We start from the raw sequence: 21,581 nt of genomic DNA, 5'->3' as shown, positions 1-21,581 counted from the left end.
AATTTTATAAAATGTATATGTTAATTTCAGCAAATAGATACAGAGATATATAGTAAAAAAGGTACCCTGACCAATGATGAGGACAAAATAACTGTCTTTGTATTAGTGTAAATTTAGCACTCAAGATTCTTCTAACATTGAAATATCTTTCCTTATCTATATAGTTTTTACAGTTAGACATATTTTGTAAGTAAGATGAATCAATAGTATTCAAATTATACCTTTTAAGTTAGGCATAAGCTTCCTACTAACATTATACTTTTTCCCAGTACAATGTTTTTTGTTTGTTTGTTTGTTTGTTTGTTTTTTTGTTCATTGAAAGAGCATGCACCCATAGCAATTATTTATGCTTTAATTTACTAAGATTTGTGCATAAAGCCATCTAGTGGTCTCAGGGCTATGTCTCATGCAAATATTACAACTTTTGATTTTCCAATTTTTGGAAAATCCAGTGTGAGTTCCAATTGTTGAGGTTGTTTTAATGACATGTCTTTAAAGTGGATTCGCAAAATCTTCTTCTCTTATCATCTCATCTGTCTGTACTCATGTACCTTGAATTGATGAAATATTTCTCTGTCATTTTATTCTATCAAAAGCTTTGTTGAATGTGGATTTGTTGGAGGTAGAAGTCAGAGACATGGATTGGTTCAAAGAATAATTCTTTTGGTTTTATTCACCTCTCTATCTCTCTGTCTCTCTCTTGATTTTTGATTTCTTGGGCTTGTTATGCCATTCTTTGTATAAAATTTTCTATTAAGTCATGTATTTTAAAATCTTAAAATTCCTTTTCTGTACTTCACCTGCTGCTGTCTTTACACTCTGTGCTTTCTGTATTCAGGGTGATAATTGGCACTATTACTTTGCTTATATACTTCAATGTTCTATTTTTTTCTTCTTGTTACAGACTGCACCTCTGTGTCCAATGCTAGGCTTGCCTTAACTTCTTTACTGTTCATGAGAAGTCTATTGACAGCTACTTGCAATGATTTGGTAATTAACTCTATTGTTCTTAACTCCTTTTTGCATTTGTGGGTCATTATATTCACAGTTTTTCTGAAACTTAGATAAGAGATGGATGTACTATTTTTTTAAGTTTTGTTGGTTTTCAATGACAACTTGTAATAAAAAAATGAATGACTTTAAGTCTTTTTTAAAAAAAATTTCAAATTTTTCTCTTTACACATTACTTTTCCATTATTTTCTATATTATGTTTTGACAGAAATTTGTAAATATTTAATTGAGCTTTTTACTGCATATCCATACCTCTATTACTACTAAAACAAAAGAAGAAAAATTTTCTCTCATTTTTGTTGTATTATGATAGCTCAGCTTCTCTTAAAATAAGGCTGCCTAAATATAAAATTAGAAAAGTAATAGCAAAGTCCATGTTTCAAATAAATGACTCTGTCAGACTTCTCAATTTTCTCATTTTCCTAAAAGTATTGCTATAGGAATAAAGACAGAAAATAATAAAAATATCTGATGGGCAAACAGAATGATACTACCTTTAGCTCAACCATATCAGGAAAAATTAAACAATGCCTGGTTTGGAATAAACTAGGAGATGCTAAACAAGTTTTCAATGAAATTAACTTTTTTTTTCTGAATTCCTGTGTAGCAAAAGATAGGGTTGTGAAACATTAGGCACTTACTTTCAGGAAACTAATTGTTCATATGATGGTTTTAAAAGTTAACTGTCAACAACTTAGAATATCCCATATACTTTATCCTATTCTTTTTTCAATTCGTGGCCTTTTTTCCCCACTAATACGAATATATGTATATATGTATATTTGCATGTATATATGTGCATATATGTGTATAAAAGTGTGTATTCATATGTGTGATGGATATTTGTATGCCTGATATGATGTATATATTTGTATATTGTATATATATAAACATATTTGATGTATATATTTATATATGCTGTTTTTATGTAGCTATGTGTGTATGTATATGTATAACCTGTTCAGTCTTTATAATGTCACTGGTATGCCATCGTAGCAGCTGATCATTTGCTACTGGACAAACTATCATGTTCTCTTCTCTGCAGTAATTCTAAAATGCTTAATTATGTTTGGAAATGAAATGATAATGATTTTCATTGAATATAGTAGTACTATGCTCAGGGAAAGTAAATTTAAAAAAGAGAATAAGTATTTGTAAGGAAAGTATTGAAACTTTTGATTAAGGAATATAATCTGTAGAGAACCACCAGTGCAGAAAGATGTGGTATAATTAATGAGTAGATGAGATTAATGGGGCTAAAAATGATACGGTACCATTGAATTTGAAATATGTTGGAAAAAAGTTACTAGAGTCAGAGAAGATTGTTCGAGTCTAAATTTCCAAAAATGTGTATGTTTTAGCAAATGCAAATTTAGTTTAGAGTAAGGTGTGGCAATATAAATTCTCAAATGTCCGTGGAAGTACAGATGTCAGCAGTGGGAAGACAATGCAGAGTAGGAAATGCAGAAAGTTTTGGTAACATGTCAGGGGTTCCAAATAAAAGTTATTAATTTTTTCCATGTAAATGTTTTAACAGCTCTGGTTCCAGTCTTGGCCTTCTGATCTGCCAGTATATGAGTGACCCACAGTAACAAGTTGTTGCTACCTCAGACATGGTCCTGCCTTACTGGCATGTTTTTCTGCCATGTTAGCCTAACCTGCTAAACTTCTTCCCCATTACATCCTTCTATACTAGGACCTGTGAGAGAATATACTAAAAGTGGAAGACACCAGTTAACACACTAAAAGCAAAGCAGGGACTAAAAAAAAGTGTAGCTGGACAGATTTGAACTTAGAAAAACATAGAAGAAAGGCCGTTATATCATTATACAAATAGTTATTAAGTTCTACAATATTTCATACAAATAATGTATGTACATTTAGTTAAATGTAACTAAAGAAAATATAAGTTGTTTCTAATAGAAATTATAAAGGGAATAAATATAATTCAATTTAAATGTAACAGAAATTCAATAGTGTTTCTTGCCAAAAATATGAAATGATCAATAAATTTTAATGATAATTTCAGACAAGCAATCAAGGACAGAATGGTCAATCAATTTTGTTTCATGTAGCATGAGAAAATGGAAAAGACATATTGGAGATATCTGGGGATAAGTGATTTCTTCGAGACAAACAAGAAGGTGGTAAAAGGACGACCAAATCAAGTCTAATTTCAATAGAAAAGATCTTCAAAGAAGGGTGAAAAGAACTCAAAAAGCATGACGTTGACGTAGAGGGTAGAGATTTGCTATTCATACGAATCATGCAGCCTAGAAATGAAGAGCCTGGGGTGGTCTCTGTATTGGACTGAGCCCAAGGACCTCAATGGAAAACCTAGGGGAAGGACTGAAGAAGATGAAGGGAATTGCAACCCCATCAGAAGAACAACATCAACTCACTGGACAATCCAGGGCTCCCAGAGAGTAAACCAAGAACCAAAGAGTATTCATGGAGGGAGCCAGACTCCAGATACATAGATAGCAGAGGGTGGCCTTAACTGACATTAATGGGAGGGAGGGAGGCTTTGATGCCTCCCCGTAAGGGGATGCTAGAGGGGTGAGGCAGGTGTGGGCGAATAGGTGGAGGAGCACCCTCATAGAGGCAGAGGGGAGGGGGATGAGGGGAGATGGGCTGGGGTGTTGGTGGAGGGGTAACTTGGAAGGAGGATATAATTTAAAATTGAAATGAATAAAATGATTAATAATAATATAATAATAATAATAGAAGAAAAGAAATGAAGAATCTGTCAAATGTCCCCAACAGGTAAGATGTGGGGTAAAAGATTAGCAGTCAGTATGAATTCCACACATTTATCCACATTGTAATTCCTAGGAGCCAGGCTTTTTTTGAGTAAATAGGTCATATGACTTTTGGGGGAAAACCTAAGTTATAGGTAAGAGGAGATGCATCATGATCTGATAAGTTTTTGGAGAAGGTAGAAGTGGTTAATAATATCTCATTCTTAAGATATTCTAAAACATCTGTGTCAAGTGAGACCCTGTATAAGTAGCCGCAATAAAATCATAAATGAAACCAAAAGGAAATAACTGTGGGGTGTTTTATCCACAGAGGAAAGAATCAAAATACGTTATGAAATTGAAATAAAGATTGAACTGTGTGCATTAAATATAACAAAGGAATGGATGGATTTCTTGAAAACTCAGTATGTTTTATGAAGGGCTCAGGAGAACATGTCCCCACCTTTGATCTCTCACCACCACATGTATGCCCAGAAACACAAAGACAGTTGTAAAATAGATGAGAGTTATCTCTCAATGACACAGAGAAGCATGGAAAATGGCAAGTTCCACTTCCTGCAAGTCTAAAAACGGACAAAGTATTTATTTTTTTTCCATCTTTATTAACTTGAGTATTTACATTTCGATTGTTATTCCCTTTCCCGGTTTCCCGGGCCAACATGCCCCTAACCCCTCCCCATCCCCTTCTCTATGGGTGTTCCCCTCCCCATCCTTCCCCCATTGCTGCCCTCCCCCCAACAATCACGTTCACTGGGGGTTCAGTCTTAGCAGGACCAAGGGTTTCCCCTTCCACTGGTGCTCTTACTAGGCTATTCATTGCTACCTATGAGTTTAGAGTCCAGGGTCAGTCCATGTATAGTCTTTGGGTAGTGGCTTAGTCCCTGGAAGCTCTGGTTGGTTGGCATTGTACATATGGGGTCTCGAGCCCCTTCAAGCTCTTCCAGTCCTTTCTCTGAATCCTTCAACGGGGGTCCCGTTCTCAGTTCAGTGGTTTGCTGCTGGCATTCGCCTATGTATTTGCTGTATTCTGGCTGTCTCTCTCAGGAGAGATCTATGTCTGGTTCTTGTCTGCCTGCACTTCTTTGCTTCATCCATCTTATCTAGTTTGGTGGCTGTATATGTATGGGCCACATGTGGGGCAGGCTATGAATGGGTGTTCCTTCTATTTATGAACTGAGTCCTGTGTAGTTGACACAGAGTGGAGGGGCAGTTAGGAACTGACATCAGAGAAGGCCAATAATAAAGGATGTTAGAACTATATAGGTGCTTCAGCTTTACCCCTGGGGTATTTTGATAAGGCTAATGACCCTTTTGTCATGGAGGTGCTGGTCTCAGGGGACTTTGGATTTAGAGAGGAAAGGCAAGAAATAGACAATAATATTTATAAAGATGTGAGATAGTGGGCACATACCAATGTAGAATAGTGACGTTGTTAGAAGTAGAAACGCCTGTGAACTATGAAAGGAAGCCTGTAGAATATGCTGAGTAAATACAGAGGAAGAAAACAGAGGACATGAGGAATAACTTCACTCGAAGACTTTGCCCTAAGCAACTGTACAAAATGCTAACAGTATGTGAGACATGGAATCGTTTCTGTGTAGATTTGTGTGGGTTGAAATGCGTGTTATTTTGTTTTGTTTTGTGTTTTCTTTTTCTTTTGGGATGACTTCTGATTTTCATATTGACCTGAATTTCCTTAGCACTAAGGAGTCATTGTTCATTATCTTCATTTTAATTAAAAACAATTATTACTAAAAGAAAGAATTTTTTTTTATTTAGCTCGTAAAAGAAAACTCAATTTGAGGAAGAGTTTGTTTTGGGCTAATGATTTAAATTCTTTGAAGATTTGAAGATTAGGTGCAACGCTTTCATTTCACTAGCAGGGGATTATAAGCGATGAAATTACTGGTAAAGACATGTTGCTGTACCGTGCACAGCTGTTACAATCGTAATGTCAGTGTGCTATTTTTAGCCCCATGAGCCTTCCTTCACATATTTCTTCATGTGCTATAGAACACTGTTTTACTAAAGCTACAGCCATTTTCAAACTGTGTAATTTTTTTAATTCATTCTCCCCATTGACTTGTTCTCTCCATTGCTTTTATAAAGCCTGGAGTTGACAGACTTATAAGACTAGAATCTTAAGTTTTCAAGGAATTTTGTCATCTGATCCCAGTCTTTGACTCTAGATCTTCATACCTTCTCAATATCATGAAGAACTTTCACAAATCTAAAAGATGACTTGATCAGTCACTTTATTGAAAGTCGTCACACGTTGTTGTGGCTGAACAATGTCAACAATGATTGTCAAAAGGCACTGGTCCTCAGTCACCTATGTTAACAGGTGCTCTGAAGTGTTTCACAGTCTATTCAAGAATTAAAGGAATTCTGAAAATTTTAATGAGCAAACATGGGAATTTTAGTTAAAACTGCCTCATTTTCTCTGACTCATAATTTAAATCGGCTCCAAATGCTGGAGAGGTTACATCTTCCTGGGAACTTTGAGACCCAGCAGGGGGAAATACTACCTCAGAGTCAACTCTTCTGGGTCATAGCTAGAAATTCCTTTTAGCTGTGAATAGCTTTAGATGCTGTGAGAAAAGAAAAAGATCAGAGTTCCTAGCTGCTGCATGGCTCTGAGTCACTGCCACCTTGCTAGGATTAGTCCAGGTAAAAGAATTTGCAAATGAGCCTGTCTGTTTCCCTTCTGGCTTTTCTCTCTCATTTACCATAATGGTTCAAAATCCCCAAATACTTTTTATCAGCACTGTGGTTACGTTGGCATTTTGATTTTCACTCAGCTCAGTGAACTTTGATTGACAAAGCAAACATACACAGTCACACATGCACTCATGCACACACACACACACACACACACACACACACAAAGAGAGAGAGAGAGATACTCACATACACACATACACATGCACATACATTCACATAGCACTCACACCCACTGAACACACACACACAAAGGCTTATAATACATACTGATTTGCTATATGTATATAGTTAAGTGATTATCAAATTAAGCCAATCAACACAGGAGTCCTAGCTAGCATTAACTATCCACACTGACAACCTAGAATCATCTGCTAGGACAGTCTTGATTAAGAAATTATCCAAATCTGATTGTCCGGTGGATATGTCTTTATGAGATGCTCCTGCTTATTAGTTAGTGCAGCAGGACCCATCCCTCTATGGGTGGCACCGTTCCTCTGGTCTTGTCTTTTGCTTTATAAGGATAACCAGGTCTGAGCCTGTGGATTACCACAAAGCAAGCCAGTGAGCAGTGTTCCTCCATGGTTTCTATTTCTTTTCTACTTACTGCCTTACATTAGTGGTGAGCTGTGACCTGGAAGTAGAAGTCAAATAACCTGTCTTCTCCAAAGCTGCTTTTAGTCAGCGTATTTTTTTTTTATAATTGGATATTTTGTTTATTTACATTTCAAATGTTTTCCCCTTTCCTGGTTTCCCCTCTGCAAACCCCCTATCCCATCCCCCCTTACCCTTCTTCTATGAGGGTGCTCCCCTACCCACCCACCCACTCCCATCTCACTGCCCTAGCATTCTTCTACACGGAGGCATCAAGCCTTCACAGGACCAAGGGCCTCCCTTTCCATTGATGCCAGATAAGGCCCCTTTAGCTCCTTCAGTCTGTCTCCTAACTCCTCCACTGGGATCCCTGTGATCAGTCCGATGGTTGTCTTTGAGCATGCGCATCTGTTTTGGTCAGGGTCTGGCAGAGCCTCTCAGAAGACAGCTGTATCGGGCTCCTGTCAGCATGTACTTCTTGGCATCAGCAATAGTGTCTTGGTTTGGGGTCTGCATGTGGGATGGATCCCCAGGTGGGCCAGTCTCTGGATGGCCTTTCCTTCAGTTTCTGCTCCACAATTTTTCCCTCTACTTCCTTTAGAGAGGAGCAATTCTGGGTTAAAATTTTGGAGATGGGTGCATGGCCCCATGCCTCAACCAGGGGCGGGGTATGCTTAACCTCCAGATGTGGTCTTAACAGGTTCTCGATCCCCTTTGTGAGGTGTTTCAGCTAATTTCATCCCCCTGAGATCCTGGGAAGCTTTGCTTTCCTGTATCTGGGACTTTGTGGCTGCTACCCCCAGGTCCCCATCCCCCATTGCTACACACCTCTGTTAATTTCCTGACCCTCTGTACATCTCCTCCGCTCCTCCCATACCTGATTCTGCCTCTCTTTTCCCCCTCCCCCTCCTCATCTCCTCCCAAATCCCTCTCACTTGCCTTGATTATTTTGTTCCATTTTCCAAATAGGACTGAAGCATCTACTCTTTGGTCTTCCTTCCTCTTGAGCTTTATATGATTTGTGAGTTGTATGGTGGGTATTCCAAGCTCGTTGCCTAATACCTACTTACCAGTGAGTGCATACAATGTACGTTCTTTTGTGACTAAGTTACCTCACTCATGTTGATATTTTCTAGATCCATCCATTTGCCTGTGAATTTCATGAAGTCATTGTTTTTAATAGCTAAGTAGTATTCCATTGTGTAAATGTATCACATTTTCTGTATCCACTCCTCTGTTAAAGGACATTTGGGTTCTTTCTAGCCTCTGGCTATTATAAATAAGGCTGCTATGAACATAGTGGAGCATGTGACCTGGAAATATGTTGGAATACCTTTTAGATATATGATCAGGAGTGGTATAGCTTGGCTCTCAGGTCATACTATGTCCAATTTTCTGAGGAACCTGCGGACTGATTTCCAGAGTGGTTGTACCAGCTTGCAATCCCACCAACAATGGAGGAGTGTTCCTCTTTCTCCACATCCTCACCAGCCTCTGCTGTCACCTGAGTTTTTGATCTTAGCCATTCTGACTGGTGTGAGGTGGAATCTCAGGGTTGTTTTGATTTACATTTCTTGTTGACTAAGATGTTGAACTTTTTTTTAGGTGTTTCTTGGCCATTTGAGTTTCTTCAGTTGAGAATTCTCTGTTTAACTCTCTTCCCCATTTTAAATAGGGTTATTTGGTTCTTTGGAATCTAACTTCTTGAGTTCTTTGTATATATCAAATATGAGCCTTCTATTTGATGTAGGATTGATAAAGATCTTTTCCAAATCTGTTGGCTGCTGTTTTGCCCTATTGACAGTGACATTTGCCTTACAGAAGCTTTGCAATTTTATGAGGTCTCATTTGTTGATTCTTTATCTTAAGTCATAACGATTGGTGTTCTGTTCAGGAAATTTTCACCTATACCCCTGTGTTCGAGGATTTTCCCCACTTTCTCTTCTATTATATTCAGTGTATGTATGTGGTTTCATGTGGAGGTCTTTGATCTGCTTGAACTTGAGCTCTGTACAGAGATATAAGAATGGGTCAATTTGCATTCTTCTACATGCTGACAGCCAGTTGAACCAGCACCAGCAGCATTTGAAAATGCTGTCTTTTTTTCCCACTGGATGGTTTTAGCTACTTTGTCAAACAAGTGACCATAGGTGTATGTGTTCATTTTTGGGTCTTCCATTCTATTCCATTGATCTGTCTGTCTAGCTCTGTACCAATACCATATAGTTTTTATGACTATTGCTCTGTAGTACAGCTTGAGGCCAGGGATGGTGATTTACCCAGATAAACTTTTATTGTTGAAAATAGTTTTCACTCTCCTGGGTTTTTGTTATTCTAAATGAATTTGAGAATTTCTCTTTCTAACGCTATGAAGAATTGAGTTGGAATTTTGATGGGGGATTGCATTGAATGTATAGATTGTTTTCATCAAGATGACCATTTTTACTATATTAATCCTGTCAATCCATGAGCCTGGAAGATCTTTCCATCTTCTGAGGTCTTCTTCTATTTCTTTCTTCAGAGACTTGAAGTTCTTGTCATACAGATCTTTCACTTGTTTGGTTAAAGTCACCCCAAGGTATTTTATATTATTTGTGACTATTGTGAAGGGTGTTGTTTCCCTATTTTCGTTCTTAACTTGTTTATCCTTTGAGTAGAGGAAGACTACTGATTTGTTTGAGTTAATTTTATATCCAGACACTTTGCTGAAGTTGTTTATCAGCTGTAGGAGTACTCTGGTAGAAATTTTTGAGGTTACTTAAGTGTATTATCATACCATCTGCAAATAGTGATATTTTGACTTCTTTCTTTCCAATTTGTATCCCCTTGACCTCCTTTTATTCTCTAATTGCCCTAACTATAACTTCAAATACTATATTGAATAGATAGAGAAAGAGTCTATCTATTCTTTAGCATTGTCTAGTCCCTGATATTAGTGGGATTTCTTCAAGTTTCTCTCCATTTAGTTTGATGTTGGCTAGTGTATTTCACCACAGCAACAGAGAGTAAACTAAAGAGCCATTGCTCACAGAAAAGTTGGATGATGTTGTAGTGATCATGACTTAGGGTTTTGGGGTTTTTTTGTTTTGTTTTGTTTTTATGCCTTTGTACTGTTGGGTTCAATACTGTGGAAGGTTTTGGAATTTCATAATTTGGAAAACGGTTGTGTGCTTAGAGCTTAATGATCTGCTATAATGGAGGCTTGGAAGAAGAGAAAGCTGCAAGAAATGTGGAGGATAGAGGCCTGAATTGTGAGGCTTCATAGGGATGCAAAAACTTAAATCAGGTCATTGATATGATATTTTGGATTAAGGTTTCTGTTCAGCTGGAGCTGAATAATCAGCTGTGAGTAATATGTGATCAGTCTTGTCGATGTAAAAAGTCCTTGCCTTTTTGGGACTATTGAAATATTTCCTCTGTGTCCGCACTAAGGACAGAGGACATAATACTGTTGGGAAGGCATAGGGGTTCAAGATTGAGGGAGTTGCAGAGATCAACTGAGGTCAGAGTCTCTTTAGAGACACAAGAGAGGCCATTAGGAAAGGTGAAGCTTCAGATGTCCTGGGGATTCTAGGATTTGGAGATGCCAGCAGTCTTAAGTCTGCTAAAATCAGCAAAGGTTTGGAGGGTAGTCAGCTTGAGTCTGAGGCAAGGTACATATGCTATGGATGGTAGACATAGAGAACTGGGACTGTCTGAACCATGAGTCAGACTCCTAAATATCACTCACTGAATTATTTACCTTGTTGACTTTGGGGTTTTACTTTTATCTCAACTCAATGCCCCATTGTCTCATTCTTTCAGTTTTAAATAGCAAAGTGTTTTACTTTATTTCCATTACTATTATGTAAGAACCTGGAGTCAAGAGACTTAGGTCTTTAATACGACTTTGGACTTTTAAAGTGTTGAAATTTTATAAAAGATGATGGATATTTAAAAACTTCCATTTTTGCATTATGATATTAACATATGATCTTGGGAATGAGTGATGAAATGTTATGGTTTAAATTTAAGTGTTTTGTGTCAAGCTGACAAAGAGTGGGTTGTCCTAGTTAGCACCAACTTGGATTTGACACAGCATAGTGTCATCTGAGAAGCAAGCCTTGGGTGAGGAGTTTCCTGGATCAGATTGGTCTGTCGACATGACACTTGGAGATTGTTCTGATCATTAACTGATACAGGATGGCCCAGTTCATCATCTGATGCACCCCTAGGCAGAGGACTCTCAGCTCTAGAAGTGTAACTAAGCATGAGACTATTACTAAGCCTGACAGTGTGCCTTCAAGCAACATTTCTCCATGAAAATTCTTCAGGCTCCTGCCTTGAGTTACTGTTTGGAGTATAGACCTGGAAGTATAGGCTAAATAAATCCTTTCTTCATTTAAGTTGCTTGTGGTCATGGTGTTTGTTGTGACAGCAGAAAATATGCTATACTAATATAATCTCAGAAGCTAACATTTGTGTATTGAGATGAGAACACTGCAGTTCTACCCCAAGCAAATCTTAAGCATACAACTTATTATGAATAATTCTACCCCCTACATTTTATTAGGTCTTGAAAACTGATTTACATAATAATTGAAAATTTGTCCTCCTTGACCAGCACCTTCTGTTTTACATTAAATTGGCCACTAAACCTATGGCATGTAACACCTGAAGGATACACACTACATGTGCTTTTCTAAAGTTAAAGGGAAATGGATTTTGTAGAATATTGTTGAAACATTATGCGGTTTTTCAGAACATATACTTAATACTACATTAGAGTGTAGCTTCTATTTATATGAAAAATATTTATTGAATCATCTATATTTATATTTTGTTATAATGAATTATAACAGGTAAACACACACATGCATTTATAGACACATACACATTCTGTTTTAAAAACATGGTTTACAATTTCGTTCTTATACCATATTAATTACAACAAAATAACTAAATCTCATTGATTAGTTATTTAATTACCTACTACATTATCTTAATTTTTTGACTACTCCATTAAGAACCTTTTCCTCATGATAAAATTGTGTGTTGTCCTTTCATTTTATTATTAAAAATTAGTAATAGTGGCTGAGCTGAATGGAATTGGTAACCAACCTGGAAACATTCATATGCCATCATCTCCAAATTCCAAACTCTTTGTAACATGAATGTTCTTGGAGAACTCTAAAGAGAGTTGACCTCTTTTCCTGATAAATTACTGTATTTTGTAATATTTTTCCTATATTTTAATATCAAAGTACTATAACCCAACTAAGACATTTATGGTCCACAGCTTAATAATTTTTAGGGACAAGTACTATGTTGATTTATTGCATCACTTAATTCTTTTAATTTTTCTTTTACATTTTTCTTTTATGTTTTGTGTTTGAGTTGTAGGATTCTCCTGAAATTTGATAGTCCTGAGCTCTTACACTTCACATGTTGTCTCCTCACTGGTCTCAGTTGCTACTGACTTTTACAGTCATTTTGAGTATCTTACGTCATTTTTTATTACTATAATTCAGTTTTCAATGGGATCTCTCCAGAATGAGAAGGAGGGGATGGCTCAGTGTGTAAAGCATTTGCCATGCAAGCATGAGGACCTGGGTTTTAACCCCCAGAAGTCACATAAAGGACAGACACAGTAGTAAGTGTCTATAACTTCAGTGATCCTACATGTAGATTAGGGTCAGAGAGAAGAGGATTCCGGGATGCTCTGGAGATACTCAAACAGGTGTACCCAGTGGGAAACAAGAATCATTATGTCAAAGAAGGTACAAGGCAAGAACAAATACCTAACATTGCTCTCTGACCTGCACCTGGGTACCATAGCACATACTCTCCTACACAGCTTGACACAAGTAATACCTACACTTAAGAGACATATAAAATAATTAAATAATACCACCATAATTATCTTTTTTGTTCATTATTTCTGTGTAATTTTTTTTCTTCCTGTGTTTTGAAACTTTTTCAATGATTTTCTTTTTATTAGTTCTCATTTTCTCTTGTTCTGTTCCTTTTTGTTTTGGGATTATTCATTTTTTAAATGACCTTTTCGTGCTACCTTTTATGTAGGCACCTAAGCCTCACAGAAGAAAATCTTTCTCTCCCTTTATATAAAGCTAGTTTTAGCCAGATACCAGGCACCCTATAACTACCACTCTTCATGCTCAGACTGCCTTCCAGTGTCTGCCATGACAGGAGTGATCATAGTACAGCAGTCACCCCTGCCTTCCCCACCCCTTGCCTTGACATCATTAAAAATAAACCACTTAATTCAGTGACTTGTTTCCCAAATGACTTGAGCACCGTAACTATGTAGTACTGTTTGTGTTCATAATTATTGCCTTAGATTCCACATAAGTATAAGAAAATGTACAAATTATTGTTTGAGTTGATGAGTTTTTATGTCAACCTGATAAAAACTGAAGTCTGAGAGAATGGAGCTGAAAAACTAATGCATATATAAAATTGGAATTGGGCTATAAGCAAGCCTTCGAACTTTTTTAAAATTAGTTATTGATGTAGGAGGATATAGTTCATAGGAGGTGGGGATACCCTTAGGACCTTAGGTCCTGAGTTCTCTAAAAATATAATCTCAGCAAGTCTTAAGTAGAAAGCCAGTAAGGAGTATTACTCTATGATATTTGTGTCAGCTTGTGCTTGTAGGTTTCTTCTCTATTTGAGCTCCTGCCCTACCTGCCTCAGATGATGAACTATGATACAGAAATACAAATGAAATAAACCTTTTCCTTTCCAAGTTGTTTTTGTTCAGGATATTTTATAACAATAGTAGACTTCTAAGTCTGAGTTGTATTCATGAAGCCTTTTCATCACAGCGACCAACATAGCAGAGGACAACTTAAAAGAGGAGCGATTTATTTAACTTAAAATTTCAGGCTGTTCAGTTTGTTTCTTGGCCCTGCTTGCTTGCACAGAATGTCCTGGTACTAGGAGCTTGTGGGTGAAGGGATTGCTTACTTCAGAGAGACAGAAAGTTGTATGAGGAATGGACTGGCAATAGAAGGATACCTATACATGGAAGGATATTTTAAAATTACAATATTGTCTGAGTTAGGGTTTTACTGCTGTGAACAGACACTATGACCAAGACAAGTCTTATAAAGGACAACATTTGATTGGGGCTGGCTTACAGGTTCAGAGGTTCAGTCCAGTATCATCAAGGCAGGAACATGACAGCATCCTGGAAGGCATGGTACAGGAGGAGCTGAGAGTTCTATCTCTTCATCTGAAGGCTGCTAGCAGAATACTGACTTCCAGGCAGTTAGGAATAGGGTGTTACAGCCCATGCCCACAGTGACATACCTACTCTAGCAAGGTCATACCTTCTAATCATGCCACTCCCTCACCGAAGCATATACAAACCATCACAAATATGTATTTTTCAAGTTATTGTTTTACAGCAACCAAATGTAGGTGAGTATAGATAATTAATATTATAAAACCATAAACCTGACAAACTTCTTAATTTTAATATTTTTTCAAATAAAATTTATCCAAAATTTATCACAAACCTAAAGGACATAATGAGTCAGTAGCTTTAAATTTTATCTAGAATAATGAAAATGCAAAATAAAACTTAGGAAAGTTCTTAGGAGATTTTCCCAGGCAAATGAAAAGTGAATATTTTAAAGGTAAAGCATGGGGCTGAAGAGATGGCTCAGTGGTTAAGAGCACTAACTGTTTTTCCAGAGGTCCTGAGTTCAATTCCAAGCAACCACATGGTGGCTCACAACCATCTGTAATGGGATCTGATGCCCTCTCCTGGTGTGTCTGAAGACACCTACAGCATAGTTATAGATAATAAATAAATAAATCATTAAAAAATAAAAAAGAGATGTAAATCATGACAATTAAAAGTGGAGATATAACTAAGGCTCTCTCTCTCTCTCTCTCATCAGTCTTGCAACTGATGTAACTGTAACACCTATGGTCAAATATATGTAGCAGAAAAATTAATTTGTATCCTGGGGAAAAATATAAGTAAGTCTCACAAACACAGTACACATAAGACATAAGAATGTTTGCCTCACATATCTAAAGTTCAAGTTTTTCACTTAAAAATAAAAATAAAAATGGAAAGAAATATTACAAACAAAATGACACACATAGGAAAAACTTGAGATGATAGAAAATGTTTTAATAAAATATAAATATCTTAATAAATTTAATAGTATTTACATTAAATTTTTCTAAAAACGGGGAATAAAGGGTATTTGGAAATTATGACTTAACTGGCAGTAGCTTGCCTAACAGGTACAATGTCCTGGGTTTGAACCCCAGGAAGCCCTTACCCAAAATGAAATAAAAATAGCTACTTAACATAAAGTCTACAATGTAGAGGGTGGTTCTGATGCTAAGGTCCTCTTCCCCAAATAGTTCATGATTGATCAATAAAGATGCTATGGGCTGATTACTGGGACTAAGGAAAGAGGTGGACTTCTGGGTCCCCAGTGGCAGTGATAAACAGGAAGAGAAAGAGAAATTTTGCCATGCTTCGAAGGGAGAAAAGGTGATCAGTGAGATCTTGAGTGAGTGACCATAGGCCAGTTCCCCAGGTGGGAGATTAGGAACATAATTGAACGGAGGGCAGATTTAGAGGCTGAACAAGAAGAAGGTAAAGAGCAGCTAAACCTGAGGGCAGATTTAGGTTCTGAGCTAAGAGTGTTGGGAAAGGCACTCTAAAGGCAGGAGATTAGAAGTGTCCAGCAGTTGAGGCAATAAGGCAGGTTGAAAAATAAGCTAATGTGTCATCCTGGGATCTGAGGAAACCTGGGCAGGGCTAGTAGCATGGCCTGCCCAGAGCTTAAAGCAGTGGAGAAAAAACTACACACTACAGATGGCAAACAAAGTGTAAGAGGAGAATAGACTATTATTTTAGAAATTATCAGATGGATCATACACACACAATGACATAGTTTAATGGGAAGGGGAGACCTGAATGTGAGAAAACTAAAAGGAATACAGCCACCAGCAGTGACAGAGATTAAGCAAAGAGGCTGGGACTTCCTGCTGTTCAGTCAGGCTGCTACTAGGAGAAAGGCAGTGAAAAACAAACCATGAATGCTGCCTAAATCCTATAAGCAGGTAAGCAAAGGGTAGATTTTTAAAATTTGATTTAATTGTTTTGAAGAATAGAAGAGAATATGGATTTTGCCCAAGCCATGTGGGGGATTTCTTTCTGGGGTTCAGAAAAGATACAAAAAACTTAAGATGAGAGGCAGAGGGCCAGTTGGCAGACACAGTAAATATTAAGGTCCACAGAATATTTACAGAATAGAGAAGTCAGGGAAAATAAATATACAAATTCCTTAAAGGGATGTAAAAAGTCTTGCCAGGACAATTTCTCAGGATCTTTGAACATGGTCTACTCATTGGATTTCTGGGATTTCTTTGCTTGGTAAAATATAAAGAGAACCTGGAAATAGGGTCATGTACAAAGTAGATAGAGATTTAAATAAATATTTTAGGCTTTGATCTCATGAAGGGCATAAGACAGGAGAAGCACTGCCTCAATGGTTGATATTTTCTTAGACTGTTTTATTCAATTTGAATTGTTTTATTTATCAAGATGAGTGTGGTTTTGAGGTTGGTGGTCATATTAAAATTCCTCTGGGAAAGAGGTCAAGCTAAACATTTAATGATTTCTGGTTACTGGACAAAGGACTTGTTGCTTTTAAAGAGTGGCTCTGTATTTGTGTTGACAGGAAAGGAAAAGAGGGTTTGGACCCCATCCAGAGTCATATGGATCAGATATGACAGGGGCACGCACTCTGAAGAACTAGACAAATTCAGCAAAATCAAACAGGACAGGTAAAGTTTCATCATGCCATCCTTCACATGGCATGAATGAAGACTTAATACAAGTGGTTGTTGATAAAATGAATTCATAAAAAGACAGTGGTCTTTTACCTAATCAAAAGAAGAGAAGACCCTGCAAAATCCATACAAAAATCTTAATGGTGCTAAAATTTTGGTTGTGAGATTCATATATAGCTCTGACCAGACTCATCCACTGGGATGCTGAACTGACCTGCTGTTCCAGACCCCTGATTTTTTGATGTTGTTCAAAGACTTGCTTCCAGAACAGCTTTAGGATTTCTGCTGATTCCAAGCCTTCCAAATATTCACAGACTGGATAACAGATGCTAAAGCTAGTTTTCTTCAGTCAAATCAGTTTTTCTAATTTTCCTTTCCCTCTATACCCCTTTAGAAAATTTTTCATTACCCATACTCAGCAAGAAATAGCTATCATGAGTTGTCAGCCCAACTCCCTGGATTTGGATGTCTGGTTATGGTTATTTTACAACTTATAAATAGGTTGTCATTTTAAGGGATAATTTGGAAATGGTTATAATTTTGAATAGGGAGGAAATAGGTGAGATGCATTACTAAATTTTGTCCTTTAACAAATCATTGTGAAGACATAATCTTAGTTGATAGAAATCTTTATAGTTGATACAAATTGAAGTTGTAATTCCTTTCATTGGTACAGAATTTATATTCATACAGATTTAAGATTTTTGTTAGTATGAATTTCTTATATTGATACAAAACTTGCAATTAATATTGTTACTCTTAGATAGGCATTGTGCCTATGCAACCTCATTTAAGAATATGAGGCTTAGACCCAGTCCTTCTAATAGTTGCTTCATAAACTCATGGTTAAGTAGTACAAGTTAAGAACCAGATAACAAACTCAAGGTTATGTTAGATTCTGATTAAATTATAATAAAGTTCCTTCAATTTATTCAAATAGAAATGGCTAAATTTGCTAAGGATTAACAGTTCAAGATACTTAGATATTCTTTAAAAATATCAGAAACCCACAGAATGTGAAATTTAATGTTATTTCATTATTAAGAATCTTTTGACAATGAGACATGTCTGCTCTAGACAGTTCCCCATTCTCCTTCAAAGAAAAATTGAGCATCTATATCTCCAGGCAAGGTTGCTCATTGTGCCACGGTAGCTACAGGGCAGAAATTGCCTCATTCACCTTCAGACAATATAATGTCCAGGAAAAGGACACACTGTGCAAAATAATCAACTGATATCTCTGCCAGGACAGGGTAAACAGTACTTCATAATCCTGCTTTGCAAAGATCTGTTAGATGATCCTGGGCCAAAAGGCTGAAGACAAATGTTCCAATGTTAACAGAAATTAGGTTGCTGTCCAGCTAGTCAGCTGTCTCTACAATTGTTTAAGTTTGAGAAGCTGTGTTTGGTGCTTCCTATATACCCAGGTAATGTTTAAATCATTCTCAGATTTCTGACAGGGTTAAAAACTAGTTATGGTATCATAATCAAATTCAAGTTGTTTAACATTGAGAGAGAGGTTATAGAGTAGAAGACATGGTTTTACAGATTAAAATCTAAACAAAATCCAGGGATAGAATCATAATTCTTCTAGTTAGGAATATGATGGTAGAGTACTGTAATTGACAAATATGATGGACTGTATGCTAGTTATACATCATACTTTGTAATGTACATGCTTGTTATGGTTTTCTTCAATTTATGTCTGGGAGAAGAGTTTTTTCTCTATCGGATAGAAAAGTTGAGATGTAGAGGATGGTTCTGATGCTAAGGTTCTGTTCCCCAATTGGTTTGTGATCAATCAATAAATAAACCAGGAAGTAATTGCCAGGCAAAAGGAAAGAGTCAATACTTCTGTGTCCCTGGCTAGACAGAGGAAGAGAAAGGGAAATTTCCCCATGCTTTGGAGGGAGAAAAGGTAACCAGCAAGGTGAGATCTCAGGCAGAGTGGCCATAGGAGAGTTCTCTAGGTGGGACATTAGAAACATAATTAAGTTGAGGGCAGATTTAGAGGCTTGAACAAGGAGACTTTCTAACTGAGCAACTAAACCTGAGAGTAGACTTAGGTGCTGAGCTAAGAGTGTTGGGGAAGGCACGCTAGGGGCAGGAGATCAGAAATGCCCAGCAGTTGAGGCGATAAGGCAGGCTGAAAAATGATAATGTGTGTGTGTGTGTGTGTGTGTGTGTGTGTGTGTGTGTGTGTGTGTGTGTGTGTGTGTGTATGTCTTTCTTCTGTGCATCCAAGGGTACCTGGACAGGGCTAGTAGCATGGTCTACACAGAACTTAAAGCAGGGTAGGAAGAACAACATGCTTACCTTACAATTCAGTGGTAACCTTGGAGTTGTTTCTATGTGTATTATCTGAGCACTTGTGACATGGAAGCAGTAGGATCACCATGAGTTCAATACTACCTCAGCTACCTGTCAATTCTGAACCTATCTTTAGCTGCATAAAACTCTGCCTCAAAATGGGGGAACAACACCAGCAATAAATGTAATGAGAAGGAACAATTTTTCTTCTAAAATTAGTAAATAATGACAATATCCAGTGATGATTTGAATATGAATGAACTAGTGGGGATAGATTCTGCCAAATGTTATGTAAATGTCTAGGAAAAATTAGTTTGTCTCCAAAGTTTAATTATGAAAAAATTGAGCTAATATCTCACTTATTCCAGAAGTTTCCCAATCAGTAATTAAGAACCCAAATATGCATGTTCATGCATGTATGCATGCAAGAGAGAGAAACACACACACACACACACACACACACACACACACACAGAGAGAGAGAGAGAGAGAGAGAGAGAGAGAGAGAGAGAGAGTGTGTATTCATGGAGCATAACTTACCTGTGACACTGATGATGAAACTCAGATTCTCAGTCTTGGGGGCAAATGCCTTTATGCCATGAGCCATCTAATGGGTCTCCTAATCATAAAACATTTTAAGTTCACTGAACATGTACCCTGGGTGTTATTAAAATATTACATAGTTATTCAGAATAAAGTTTAATATATTGCTTTAAAGGACTGTTAACAGCCCCATGCTATATTTATATTTGCAAAATAACAGACTCATAAATTTATATTCCTAACTCAGTTGTGGTGCTAGACTCTGACTTACACTCAGTTTTAATTTGTACGGAAGGATATTTTCTTTTCAATAACAAAAAGAAAAGGTGATTTCATGCTCCATTTTTTTTTCAACTCAAATTTGGGGCTTTCAAAATATTCTTCTGATATAACTTAGATAGTGTTCATCTGTGTCTCTCTTGGAATACAGGCTTTTGCACATGGGCTTATTTGGCGTTTAACACCACATCTGTCAATATGACAATTCACTAAATTTATTGCTCCATTATTCTCTGAAATAGACTGAAATAAAATCATATCAGTAGTAATAATTGGAATGATGGGTTTCTAAGACAACTTCATGTTTTTATACAGGTTAAGATTTGGATTATTTGATTTGTTTTGCAGTGTATTTATTACGTAGCTGTGTCGAGCAGACACCATTTTTTTTTTTTTGCTGCAGTTTTTCATGTTAAGGGTGCAGACAAAATTAGTCTGGAGCACTTTGCAACACTCTTCCTTAAGCAGCTGCTTTCCAGGCTCCTCAGTCTCCATTAATACCCTCTGTCTCATCAGAAGCAAACCATTTTCCTTTCGTCGCTTAATATTTTTTTTTTCTAAATACACACTAACATTATGCCACAAAAGCGTTTTGTAATGAATAGCTCATGTTTTACAAGGTTTAGCATTTTCCTTCTGTTGTGTGTTTACAATGGCTACAGTCCTTTATAAAGATTCCTCCAAGACATCTGTGGGAAACTGCTTTGCGATGTATACCCACACTGCCAGCAATTAACTTGCTATTAAGGCAGCATTGTTGGGAACACGTGTTAGAGGTTGGCGCTGCGGTCAACTCACTCACTTGGGGAGGAAAATACTTGCCATGACTGTGAGTCCAGAATGAAAGAAGGACTCCGATTGGCCTCTATAGGAAACATAGCTTACAGTTTGTTCTTTTTTTTTAAAGTTAAGAGAATTCTACTAAACCGTTTCCTCAAGAGGCTACTTGATTTTCTAATACCGCCAGCAATGCCAGTGTGTTCAACGTCTTTACATCTTCTCTGACATTCAGTGCCTTTTGTTTTTATTTTGCTCTTTTTCTTAGGGTAGATTGTAAATGCAGTCCCCAACTACCACAAACTACACAATCAAGTATCCCCGAATTTGGGGAATTGCAGGGCTCAGCTACATTCAGAGTGCAGGGACTAAGCCTCCCGTGAGAAAACCACCTTCAGGATCATGGCACCTATCTCCCCTGCATGGCTTTTGGATTAGGCTACGCTTAGGAGGTTTCTTATCCAACTAAAAACATTATACCCAGCTTCCACATTCTTAGCCACTTATCACAGAGAATTAGAAGTGTGAAACCCCATAGCATCTGATCATGAACGTGCCCAGCAGCTTTCTCTGTGAAAGACAAAGCCAGCATCAACCCAGATATCCTCAACTGGTAATGACTGCTCTGATGCACGCTGTGCACGGGAGCAGTACTTCCAATAAGCCTCAACTTCTTTGCGTCCTTCCTTTATATTATTCCTGTCCTCACCCCTCTCATTCTGTTTTCACCCCAGCTTTCCTTTTAACCATTTTCT

The 21,581-nt window shown here is 37.2% G+C and overlaps 1 non-coding gene across 1 annotated transcript; it reads right to left on the bottom strand.

Moving 5' to 3' along the window:
* Positions 1–21,090: 21,090 nt before the first annotated feature.
* Positions 21,091–21,256, bottom strand: LOC116915126. The gene has a single exon (XR_004389806.1). It is a non-coding gene; the product is annotated as a U1 spliceosomal RNA (small nuclear RNA).
* Between the last annotated feature and the right edge of the window lie 325 nt (positions 21,257–21,581).

Source organism: Rattus rattus, chromosome 13, assembly GCF_011064425.1.
Source record: "Rattus rattus isolate New Zealand chromosome 13, Rrattus_CSIRO_v1, whole genome shotgun sequence".
Lineage (NCBI taxonomy): Eukaryota > Metazoa > Chordata > Mammalia > Rodentia > Muridae > Rattus > Rattus rattus.
Note: the sequence above shows the minus strand (reverse complement) of the source record. Positions and strands in the feature narration are given on the sequence as shown.